The 9,401-nt window shown below is 39.4% G+C and overlaps 1 protein-coding gene across 3 annotated transcripts in view; it reads left to right on the top strand.

Annotated features, from left to right (window-relative positions):
- Positions 1-1,499: 1,499 nt before the first annotated feature.
- LOC121540222 (F-box-like/WD repeat-containing protein TBL1XR1) overlaps positions 1,500-9,401 on the top strand; it is a 61,091-nt gene continuing 53,189 nt past the window's right edge. For 2 of the 3 annotated variants that reach the window (XM_041848911.2, XM_041848909.2), the window contains exons 1-2: positions 1,500-1,770; positions 7,620-7,667. The gene's annotated coding sequence lies outside the window, so the exon portion shown is untranslated. The remainder of the gene's footprint in view (positions 1,771-7,619; positions 7,668-9,401) is intronic. The other variant, XM_041848910.2, reaches the window with a different exon arrangement.

The raw sequence follows: 9,401 nt of genomic DNA, 5'->3' as shown, positions 1-9,401 counted from the left end.
GCTGCTCTCGGCTTTACTATACAAACAACAGAAAACTCTGCCTTTGCCGCTTATGTAGTCCTGTGTCCCCCGGTGTGCAAAATGAGCGTGCTCGCTGGATGATTATAATAATGCAAATAAAACATTGTACATGTACTGTAAGTGTAGACTATATAATAAATGAAGTGGTGTTTTTGGTCTAACAGTAAGTAACCTTATAATATGCTATTATTTTTCGGTATGTTAGGCCTATAGAATACTAATTAATCATTAAGTGACCTTACTTTATTAAACAAGCACCATTCAGAGAAGTGGCGGAGCATCAGTTTAAGTTGAAACTTTTCTAATGTTCGCAAGAATGTCACAATCTAACAGAAATCCTGCTCTCACAGCATTACTATAACCAATGGTTAGGCCTATTGATTGTTATTTATACGTTATCACAACCAGATAAATTAGATATGGACCGGCTTCATTATTCTCAACATTGGATATTTCGTTGCTATTGTGTATTTGTATCATCATAGTTTTTCTCTGTGGGGCTGGGACTGGAACATCTTGTTTGTAACTGGTCAAACTCATAAAAAAACATTTTAAATGGCTGTCTATCATATTCCCATCTATCTAGCAGCCTAGAATAGATGGTTAATGTGATAGTTAGCTAACTAAACCACTTACCAGTGTGCTACATCATCCTGGCAGTCACCCACCTCGTTTTACTGCAGTTTAGGCCTATCCATGCAGGCAATGCCTCCCGCTGGGCTGCTTCTTTGGGACCATGCCACCAGTGAACAACATGATCCAAATGTTTATTTTGACATGTGAAAACAACTAGACTTAGTAGCTAGCTTAACTAGCTAGCTGTTTTGTCTGACCAAACAGTTGGGTTGCGTTCACTACAACAGAACGGTACTGTACTGAATGACCAGTTGAAAAACATTGTGATTATGGTGGCCCAGGTGGGAGATTGCCATATGGTGTGCTGCACGTGTTTTGCGATTTCAAATGGTCACACCCATATTGGTCAGGCCACACCCACCAAACGGGAGAAAAAGTACCTCAAAGGCTGTTGAAGAACTGTGCACACCATTTTCAGGAAACGTGTCATTCAATACAAACCGTCACGCAACGTACCAAACGTTGCATCAAACTTAACGCACCCCAGAAGTTTGACTTGTCCATATGTACAACATCAAACATTTCAGGCCATTATTATTATGTGATAAATTATGATGTAGGAATTTGCATCTTTTTTATCTAGATTTCTGCATCTTGAGACTTCTCTAAAATAAAAATGTGTGTACTGCTCTACATGTGTATTTTCTACAAATACTATTCCAACAACGCTAGCTAAGTATATAGGTACATGAAACACTATTTTATACTGCGACACCCATTTCGATGTTTTTGTGTCCTTCATACAGTTCCTACATAACTGCAGAGAATTGCCTAGGCCTGCCTCATTTTTGCCTGGAGAGTCACCCCCTCAGTGTTTCAGTATCTGAAGCCGTTGGCTGGTTCTGAACCGTTTGGCTCTTTCTCCACAAGCAAGCAACCTTACAATGTACCCAAATTGCTTTTCAATCAAAATTTTTTAAGGATTTATCAAATGCTACACTTATGTAATTAAAACACATCGCTCATTTGGGATTTTAACTACCAAGCCGCCATCTCGGAGTAGACTTATAACGCGTTATTGTGACTATATTTTAGAAAATAGCGGTTGAGGAAGAGATTCCATATAAGGAGCACAGCAGAGAAGGCACCCCTTGTGTGATCTGGACAGTTTAAGTAAGTGTTTTCTTGGCATTTCTCGTGATTATAGGTAATATAAAATATACTACGAAACGCGTTCATTGTACACTATTGTTTTTGGTTGTTATCGTCAATTATTTCACTGTCACCGATGTTTATTTTGGTGATTTCAACTAGGTGGGGGATGGGCAGCATCAGCGTGTGTGCGCGCGAATGAATGTGTGTGTATGTGCGCGCGCGTGTGGTGACTAGCAGCTTGCTTCCTACTCCTACCTACAACTTCACAGGTCTTGTAAGATTGCTTGTTAGTTAGGCAGTTTTTTACATCTATGATGATCACTGCCAAACATTTTAGCTAAACCATTAGACAACTTTGACCATCCAAGAGAGGTTGAAAACACAGATTTGTGGCCACAAATCTAGCTGTAATGTGCCAGGTTTGTTGTGACACATAGCTAGACACACATAAACATGCTAACATTAGCTACCATTAACTATTGCTAGCTACATAAAAGGGATGTGGGAGGATTTATTTAGCCATATGTTAACTTATATGTAATAAAGGAACACAATCAGAGCTTATTGACAATTCAGCAATGTAACCCATGAGTGTGGGGGAGAGGAACCCAGAGTCAAAGCCAGGCTACTCTAGCTCAACTTACTTACACAGTATGGCATATTTGAAATCCAGGAAATCATTAGTGAGGTTATGTAGTTAGCTAGCCAACTACATAGGCTACACATATGATTTTCCTGCTGTATTGCTTGACCTAAGAATTAGTCTTTAATTGACATTTTGCAGGTAAAGCCTAGCTGCTGTTTAAAAAGATATTGACCTGAATAGTGCAGTCTGACCACTGCTGTATTATATTATGGGAATATTCAATCAGTGAAATGATCTATGATAATAACAATAGAACAAAGGTCATAACCCAATACTAGCCTAGTTAATTATCTACTTTACACATAAGATGCCTATATTCATATTTAATATAGACAAGAAGTTGATTGTATTTGCTATGGAAATGTTTAGCTTAATCAATGTCTCACCCGCCTCTTATGTAGCTAGTGGTGGAGTAGCACAGTTATGTAACTGATGCTTGACAGTAGACTGAAGGAACATGTGGGGGATGGGAGGGATGAGTGGATTTCAGTTCTCCAGCCGCAGTTCTTTGTTTCATAGCTAGATTGCCAGGACAATGACAGAACAAGACATACATATAAAATCATCTGTCATTAGTTCCCATACCAACCCATATTTAATTTAAATGGCACACATTGGCAGAGATAGTCACTTACAATCTGAAATACAGTCAGAATTATGATCTTAGTTTAGGCTAGGTCTTATTGTGTGTTAACATGCTATTGGAAACTTGGGACTACTGATGAAACTCCCTGATACGCCAAGCTCCTGGAATCATCATAACTACGCATTTACAACGTCCAAAACCATTAATGTGAGCTTCCAAGTTGGAAATACTTGTGGGAAACCTGGATAGTTGTGCCCTACGTTTTCCAGTTAGGCTAGACAGTTTTCGAATGTTCTTGTTGCAAGGAGCACTTGAACACAAGATTACACCAATAGGCTATCTGACAGTTGGTTGGCATTATTTAGCCTAAATAATGTATTGAGCCATTGAGGGAAATCAAGTGACATGACTGAGGGAGCGAGGCTTAGCCTAGGCCTAGTAGTAATAATGCTGACCTCTCTACACTAATCTGAAGGGGATTCAGCTTGGAAGGAATGATGAAGCCTTGTTGGGGGTTAGGATAAATCAAAAAGGTCTAATGTGTACACACAGAGCGATGTGAAGTTAACTCTTCTTCACTGGCTAATATAAATCAGTGCCAGGCAGTGTGTTACGGACCTTTCCATTGCTCTACAGTTTGTTTTTCCTCTGGGGAGCCCAGGGATACAAACAGCAGCCCCTCTCCTCTCCCTGTTGACACTAATCACATGGTGTGTGTTGTGACCCCAGAGTCAAGTTCAACATTCTGAATGCCCCTGAGTACCCAGCCACATTTAGAGTAGTGCCTCTAAAGGCGTCAGCATGCTTCAGTTCGGCTGGCGGCCAGCCGAAGTCGGCAAGACGAACCGAACGAGTGTGCTCGCATACTCCCTAAAAGACATTTGCTTGAAAAACGAGAAAAAAGCAGCAATAGTACTGTTTGTCCATTTTGAGATGCCGTAGCCAGTATACACTTCCTCAAAATAGTCAGAATTTATCTAACATAAGTCAAGAAATCTGTTATTAATTTGAAGTTTTTGCAGAGGAGATCTTAGTCTCGCAATTTAATATCTAACTAAGATGTTTGGTGCAGTATTTCTCAATGAAAAAATGTGCATGAAAACGAGTCGTCTCTCATTGAATGACAACAGACGTTATTGAAGAATCCCTACTGTTGACCAATCACCGACGAAGGGGCGTAGACTTTGGCTCCGGACTTCGGTTTGCCTCTAGACATTTTTGTGTGTGCCCGAACAGCTGAAAAAACCCTCACTGAAAAAATTGTCGTCATAATATATGCACAAACTCTTCCGAACTGTTTCGGCTGAGGAGCATGCGGATGCCTTAAGTCCCAAGGCATACCTTTCCTGTGCTGTAAGTAACAGACATTTTGTGACACAGTTTACAGCCTACACATGCAGAATACATTTGCTGAAACTAGTCTAGGCTAATTATTTACAGGTTTACTTTTTTTTCTTTTTTTTCCCCAGATGTTAAGTATGATTTTCACACCAAGAAACAGCCAAACTTGATTTGTTATGAATTGGCCTGGTGCCATATAAGTAGTCTGTCGATATTTGTGAAAGTGAAAGTTCATTTATTGATTGGTTGTATCAGAAGATATTGGACACATAACATATGGACACAATTTATATTTCACTCCATTTGCCCAAACTGTAGCCATAAATTTGAGATTCATGACTAGGCCTACATTACAGTGCGCTAAGTTTGAAGAGTCACACAAAGCAGTGATTTAGCCAATATGTGAATCACTGAGACAGGTTTGAACAGTGCAAATGGATAAGCCTATTACTAGGGTGTTGGTTAAGGGAAGAGTAACATTCCAGATACATCTGTCATGCGAATACTCCACTCACATTTCCCCTTAATGGATTCTAAAGATTTTCACTGGGTGAAACATGCTGGGAAGAATGATTGTGTTGGTCAAGCAGAGCGATCAATGGAGGAGGAGGCAGCTTTTTTGGTGCACATAATGTAGGCCAATGTTCAAAACATTTGTTTGCAGCGAAATAGGATAAAGGCAGATTTACTCTTTGTAAGTAGCAGTAAGCTAAGAGTGACCTGCTTGGGGACAAAGGCTGTGTTTACGTTGGCTGGTCTTTTAGATTGTGTACACAACTTCCTGAGAAGTTTGATCTAATATGAAAAATCATGTGAAACTGATTTGTGTGTTACTGAGTTTAGAACTGGTGTAAATTAGGAGTAGGCCTATATAAACTGGGTTTTCTTTTTCACAATATTAAAATAAGGTTGTTTGGCTAATGAAGTGCTAGTTAAATGGAATAACGAAGTTCCTTATAACCTTTATTTGTTTAATTTAGGCCTAAACCTGAGCACATTGACTCTTTCCATGCTCGCCTATCTATTAAATCTGACTAAAGTTATCAGGGATTTGGCATGGACCATTTCACTGGTCTTGGATGGCCTAATTAAACTGTTCACTGCAGCTTTCGCTGGGGCTGGGGCTGTGGAAACAGCTCTGTCTCACCCTTGGTCACGAGGAAACTATGAAAAGGAGTTGGGACTTGGGAGGGAAGTGGAGGGTGGTTTTTGAACAATCCATTGAAGGTGACTGGATTGTTGGCCCATGTGTATCAAAGATGTGCTGCTCAAGTTCAACAGTGACCTAACTAATCGTTCATGTCCATTATTAGGATTACTAAATGTCATTTTTGACTTGCATTAAATAGCCTAATGATTGTCAAATGTACAATGTGATAGAAACAGTGTGAATGACGAGCAAAGGTCTAGATTCTAGAATGAGAGAAGTAGGCTATAGGCCTAGGCCAATACAATAATGTTCCCACATATTGTACATTGACTTCATTGCAGAATGTAGGCTACAATAAAACATTTGAAAATACAGCAAGCTAGCAAACATGTTAAACTGCCATTTAATGACATGCTGGGTCTGTGGGATCTCGTTCTTCCAGCGATGAGTGAAGTAGTCTGGTTAAGCATTTCCAGGATCTGTACGCCCAGTGTAATGCTAGCCTATCTTTCCCCATCTTAGAAACCATACTATGGAATGTGATATGTGCTGCGATAACAGTGGGGGGAAGGAAAGGGAGAGGAGGAGTTCCTTTGCTCTTAGGTCTTTCTCATATAGGCCATCGCTTACAACAGTGGTTCTCAAAGTGGGGGTCACGGTTTAGGGGCATCGCGAGTGAAACTGAATAGGAAAAGTATATATTTTTCATCCATATTTCAATAGGCTACATATAGCCTACCGTTTGCATTTTGTATACCTTTGCCTATTTGATCTGGTTTCTAATATAGGCGTACGGCCCGTGAGTGATTATAATTTTTTTGTCCCCAGAAGTTAATTGGTTTTGTAATGGGTCACATAGTACTGTAAAATCACCAGGAATTCAGCAAAAACTTTTTTTAGGCTAATTTAGGAAATCTGGTCCCAAGTACAGCGGCTAAATCTAGTTGCCTACCCCTGGCCTAGAGTATTGCACAAAATTGTCTAAAAAACATTGAATCTGTGCTTCAGAACCAAAAAGTTGCGCATCTTGATTGTTGACCAATGACAAGTCATCAGCATAGGCGTGCAAAGGCGGGCGCGTATATCAGATTAGTGACCAGAAAGCACTCGTTTAAGTTTCTACGGTTTTGCCTCACAAAAACAGAGTAGGCCTATGTTTATATTATATTATCCATATAAAAACCTGCTATGGAGTCATCTTTTCCAGAATAATAATAGGCTACCTGCCGATTTCATTGATCATTTTCATATTTCAGATAGGCCTAGTTTGGGTGGCTGCTGGCTATATGTCTAAAGGTAGCTGTAACATCGCGCTGCCTTCACTATTATGGGATGAAGATGTAACATTCTGGCTAATTAATTATGGTATTTGTGAGGAAGAAAAGGGCTACCCAGTTGGCAACAAGCATTATGTGGGCAGGCAGCCCTTCAAAGTGATAGCGTGCAGTGCAGTCTTTTCCCTCCGACCCTGCAACCACTGCGGCATACAGGTAGGCCATATGATCCTGCTTGCTCTGGACTCCAGAGAAGTGACATAATATCCCTAGTTGATGTTGGCTACTAACATGAATGACTTTCAGCTAAAAATGCAGGTGTAAAACGCAGTTTAGTTCTGTAACTTGCGTTTTGAAAATGCATTGCGTTTATGGCTGTAATGACAGGCTACATTTGCGCAGCGATTGTGCGTACGTGTGTGCACAATCGCTGGCTTACAACGTCTGGCTTACAACGTCTCTTAAATCTTTAATGAAAAAGTGATCCCTGGTGTATAGGCTACTGTTCTGGCTCTCATCAAATGGGCAAGTGGCTCTCCTCTCTTAGCACCTTTCAATCTGAAACTATGTTACTTCGGCTAGGCTATTTGCTGATTTGGGTATCAAGGACCATCCTGCTACGGCTAAATAGGTAAAGACAAATCTAAAGGCTGTAATTTAGCAAAACAAATGTTTTGCTATGATGTTGCCTGCTGTAGTAGTATAGAGAAGCAGACTTGAAGATTATAATTGGTTGTCCCGCCTGACTGTTTGTGGGTTAAGCTAGCCTTACACTAAAGGTTGCGTGTGATGCCAATGATCCATCGCATTTGTTTTTTTACGCGTATTCATTGATTTTAATCAGAATCTCTTTTCTTCTTTTGTCCTCAGACTGAAGAGGGGTTACTGTCAGATATCTGAATGACACTTGGGCACATGGTAAGCACACTAACCTCCCTCTATAAACTAGCTGATGTCTGGGCTAAATCTCTAAGGTTAACAAACATATTCATAAATGCCTGCTTGTACTATCAAAGTTGTTGCAGGCTGTTTTATTGTGAGTGAGGAATGAAGGTGGCTGTAGGCTATTGGTGATTAACTGCGAGCCTCATAGCAAAATGCAGACTTGTTGCACCCACACAATGATCACTGTAACTTTAGCTCATTAGTGGGCTAAATGTGCTGCTTGGTAAACCTGCCTCTAAATGCTGTAGATTAAAAGGAAACTCCACTCAAACACGATATTTTGGTATTTTCTTCATTAGTCCACTGTTGATACAGTCCTAAAATGTTTTGCATGCCAGCAGTCAAGTTTTCAAGATATTGGACTTTTAAGAAGCAAAGTGTCACCGGTCACATCATCATGATGATGCAACTAATGAAAAAAATACCACAATATAGTTTTTTAGTGGATTTTCCCTTTAAAGCAGTGCTGCTTGTAAAATGTCTAATCTGCTAGATTGGAACCACGCTATCAGGAGCATAGTTTAGTAAGTGATAGGCTACTATCCTAGTATTGGCTTTTTGTCATAGCCATCAAGTTGTAATGGGGGGAAAAATCAATAGTTACATATCGCAATATTATTTTGGAACGATATTATATCGATATTTGACTCCAAGTATAGAAAAAAAAAGTGTATTTAAGGTAGCACTAGTCTGCTGTACCTGCGCCAAAACTCAGATATTTTTTTATCCTATAGTTTGTTCTCCATCTTCTTTTTAAATAGTGAGCCAGCACTTTTATTTATTTCTCATGCTCTCTAGTCTCTCTGCAGAAAGACATATAGTGAGCAATATGTTTGGAACATCAAATTGCAATAAAATCTAATTATCGAATCGTGAGAATTGCAATACATATCATATTGGCACCTAAGTGTCTTGATAATATCGTATTGTGAGGTGCCTGACAATACCCAGCCCTACCATCAAGGTATCTGTAATGCCATGGCACAATGTGCAAAAAACCTTTTGTTTAGGACTAGTTACTGTTGTTTTGCTACCGTTGAAACAAAGTGATTAGTGTAACATGGGTTTGTTAAGGTCTTCAGGAATTTTTCTGACATTGAAATCCTCAGGACGCCTAAGTCCGAACACTGTACTTTTATTATTTAAAAACAATTATTTTTCTGGATGGAAAAATGTATAAACTTAAACAACTAAAGCCAGATATAAGGTAAAAAGAAAAGATAATGGACCTATATATTTTTTGCTAATATAATCTTTGAAAACTATCAATCACCAAAATAAAAGCTAGGCAGGGAGAATAATAATAATCATTTAAAAAATGAATCTAGCAGTATTGATTCTCTTATGTTTGAGAAAAATAACACTGCATCAGCCATGGCAAAATGCATAGAATTGCATGAAATTAGCTTTAAAACTGCAACATGGAGAAATTTGTAGAATTGCAGGATATGTGCTTAAAATGTAACAATTTCTCTATACCGCCAAGATGTGGGGTCTCTAATTTTCTCTCAAAAATTCAGCTGCACCGAGGTGCCGAGCCACACACATTTCCACGCCCCCTGCCACGCCCACCACCTAAGCCCCTTTTTGATCCAGAAAAAAAACTCTGGTCTTACAATATCAGAAGTGCTTTCTCTAACATTGTCTTTGACCTGCAGAAGGTTTTATTATGTAGCATTCAGCAGAAAGCTTTAGGCTACATACCTC

The sequence above is a fragment of the Coregonus clupeaformis genome, chromosome 26 (genome assembly GCF_020615455.1).
Source record: "Coregonus clupeaformis isolate EN_2021a chromosome 26, ASM2061545v1, whole genome shotgun sequence".
NCBI classification, from domain to species: domain Eukaryota; kingdom Metazoa; phylum Chordata; class Actinopteri; order Salmoniformes; family Salmonidae; genus Coregonus; species Coregonus clupeaformis.
Note: the sequence above shows the minus strand (reverse complement) of the source record. Positions and strands in the feature narration are given on the sequence as shown.